This window comes from Nematolebias whitei, chromosome 1, assembly GCF_014905685.2.
Source record: "Nematolebias whitei isolate Nwh7 chromosome 1, NemWhi1, whole genome shotgun sequence".
NCBI lineage: Eukaryota > Metazoa > Chordata > Actinopteri > Cyprinodontiformes > Rivulidae > Nematolebias > Nematolebias whitei.
In genome coordinates this window covers 42834879-42838262 of record NC_056498.1, presented here as the reverse complement: position 1 = coordinate 42838262, position 3384 = coordinate 42834879, and the positions used below count along the sequence as shown (strand labels likewise).

The window sequence follows — 3384 nt, the reverse complement described above, 5'->3', positions numbered from 1 at the left end:
AACAGTCCTCCTCTACAAGAGGAGCAGGAGCAACAGTCCTCCTCTACCATGAACCAAACAACACTGAGCGGGTCTGACCAGAGAGCAGTAAAGGCACAGGTTCAGACGTCCATCATCATCTGTTAGGATCATTTATTATTATTCTTTCAATAACTCATTAAATAAATGGCCACACAGGAGAGTAGATCTTTTCTTAATCCCAGGTTTTAATCTTACAAGATGGAGCAGTGTTGAAATACAAGCATCAAAATGTTACATGACGCTCCGTCCCACGTCTGCTCACCGACACCGATAGCCTAAAAGAGTCTTTTTATATGTTATCAGACAAAGACAAGGTCAGACGACCCCCGACAACTCTTCAACACACACACATGGTAACACATAACACACGGTAACACACGGTAATCAATCAATCAATCAATCAATCAATCAATCAATCAATCAATCAACCTTTATTTCTACAGGTAAATCCCATTGAGCCTCGAGGACTCTTTTACAAGAGAGACCTGATTTTAACAAAGAAAGATGACAACAATGGACAACAGCAACAACAATAAGCAGTTATAAAAAGTCATACTACAGGTTTTATTATTTTTTTATTTTTTAACAAATAGGATGGCTAAAAGGAAAAGGTAACAAAACAAAAAAACAGCTAGATTCCAAGACAAATGTATAAAACTAAAAACAGGAACATGTCTGCATTGGACCCTGCCAGGAGTCCCAACAGATTCTTAAAGACACTTAGAGAGGTCAAAGGTCGAGAGCTTCAGATCTTTTTACAAGATATTCCAGGAAACAGGAGCGGAATAGGAGAAGGTCCTTTTGCCTAGTTCAGTCCTCACTGAGGGAACACTGCAGGTAATGATGTCCTGAGAGCGCACGCTGTAGCTGCACTCACACAGAGACATGTAGGAGGAGATGTATGAAGGCAGCAGACCAGGAAGTGATTTAAAGATGAAAATGTACCAGTGAGAGAGTCTGCGTGAAGTTAATGGTGACCAGTTAACCAGTGAATACTGGGTGCAGTGGTGGGTACGATAATCACAGCCAGTTATGAATCTTAGTGCACCGTGATAGACAGCATCCAACATCTGCAGCATCCAACATCTGCAGCATCCAACATCTGCAGCATCCAACATCTGCAGCATCCAACATCTGCAGCATCCAACATCTGCAGGGTTCTTGTAGGAGCGTTCATGTAAATAATGTCACCGTGATCAATGGAGGGAAGGAAAGTCACAGATACAAGGTGTTTCCTAACATTCAGAGTTAGACAGGATCTGTTTCTGAAAAAGAAACCCAGTTTAACTTTCAGTTTCTTTACCAAGTTTTCCACGTGGAGCTTAAAAGAGAGATGTGAGTCGACCAAGATACACAAATATTTATAGGAATCAACAAACTCAATGGGGACACCATTTGAGGATAAAATCAGTGGAAGAACTGCTGGGACCAACTTCCTGTTTGAAAAAAGCATCCCTTTGGTTTTATCAGTGTTTAGGACAAGTTTGAGGTGAAACAAATCAGTCTGGATGATGTTGAATGCAGATTTCAAAAGCTGGAAAGCCTTAGCAACAGTTTTAGCTCAACAATAAACAACTGTCATCAGTTGTTTATTGTCGAGCTAAAACTAACACGTGGTAACACATGGTAACACGTGGTAACACATGTTAGCACATAACACACAATAACACGTGGTAACACATGGTAACACGTGGTAACACATGGTAACACGTGGTAACACATGTTAGCACATAACACACAATAACACGTGGTAACACAACACATGGTAACATGTAACACATGATAACACGTGATAACACACGGTAACACATAACACGTGATAACACGTGGTAACACATGATAACACACGGTAACACGTGGTAACACGTGGTAACATGAGTTATAACATTTGACTTGAGTAAGTGAAAAACATTTGTGACATGTCACATCTCCGTCACCATCCATCCATCATCCAGTCATATATCCATCCACCCATGCATCCTTCATTGTTCCATCCCTCATCCATCTACCCATCATTCTTCCATCCATCCATCCATCCATCCATCCTCTGGTTCTGGACTCAGGTCTCAGGAGCAGCAGTTTTATCAGGGAGGTCCAGCCTCCTCTCACAGCTCTTCTGGGCAGACTCCAAGATGTTCTCAGACGAGCCAGTCCACAGAGTCTCCAGGGTGTCCTGGGTTTTCCTTGGAGTTCTCCTCCCAGTTGCACAGGCACCTCCCTAGGGAGGTGTTCAGGGAGCATCCTTACCAATTGCCTGAAACACCTCAGCTGGCTCCTTTGGATGTGAAGGAGCAGCGGACTTGTTCTAGAGCCCAGCTGTGTCTAGTCAGTACCTCTCAATCTCACGTGCACGCTCAGGCTCCTCCCAACTAAAGTTGCATTCGGGCCCAAAACATTTGATCCGACCCGGCCCCAACCCAGCCATCATTTCCGAACCCCACCCAACCCTTCGAATTAACAGTAATGACAGGTCCAAAGTCAACCCCCCCCCCCCCCCCCGGCATTTTTAATTAAGTTTTGACTGATTATTTAGTTATTAACGGTGGGTGGACGTGCACGGCTGAATCAAAGGGGCAGAAGATCGGAGCTGAGGGGTGTTTGTCCTTTCATGGCTGTCAGAGCTCATTAAATCCTCCTTCTGCATGATTCACACACGGGCCCCGCTCTGACATGTCGGTAGTTTTTGATCTCACCTGTTTAGGTCGTCGGCTGCGCGCGCCCGCTGAGTGCAGCGGCTGAACGTCCATGTGGGCGATGGATCACTTCCTGGCAGTACAGTCCATCTGAAGCTGAACTGAACTGTTCACCTCTGTCAGGGCCAGTCAGCTCAGCTGCATGTATGGCAGGCCATGTTATCATATAATTGGATCGCAGCTGATCCACTGGCACAATGAAAAGTCCGACCCGGCCCGCCCATCCAGCATATTACTATGGCCCGGCCCAAATTCGGGGTGGGTCGGGCCGGGCCCGAAGCCTGGGCTAGAAATGACCGCTCTACTCCCCACTAGAGAGGTGGCGTTCCACGTCCTGAGAGCTTTGGTGAGCCAGGGTCAGAGCCCTGAGGCCCCCTCCTCTGACTCCTGCCCATGGCTCCATGTACCTGACCCTCATGGCCCCTCCTGCAGGGGGTGGGCCCACATCAAGGCAAACTCATTTGGGCTGAGCCTGACCGAGCCCCAGGGCTAGAGTCCAGGTCACTAGGCATGTGCCGATAAGCCCCTCCCCCAGGCCTGGCTCCAGGGTGCTGATCTCTGTCCTCACACGTTAGAAGGCTGTCACCAGGACCAGTGTGCCTCGGCAGGCCTCGACAGCAGAGCTCCATCCAGACCCCTCCTCCTCCGACAGCAGAGCTCCATCCAGACC

General features: G+C 47.2%; 1 protein-coding gene across 1 annotated transcript in view; it reads left to right on the top strand.

Moving 5' to 3' along the window:
• Nucleotides 1-3384, top strand: part of LOC119418680 (coiled-coil domain-containing protein 171) — a 25226-nt gene that overhangs the window by 10532 nt on the left and 11310 nt on the right. The gene's annotated exons all lie outside the window — the stretch shown is intronic.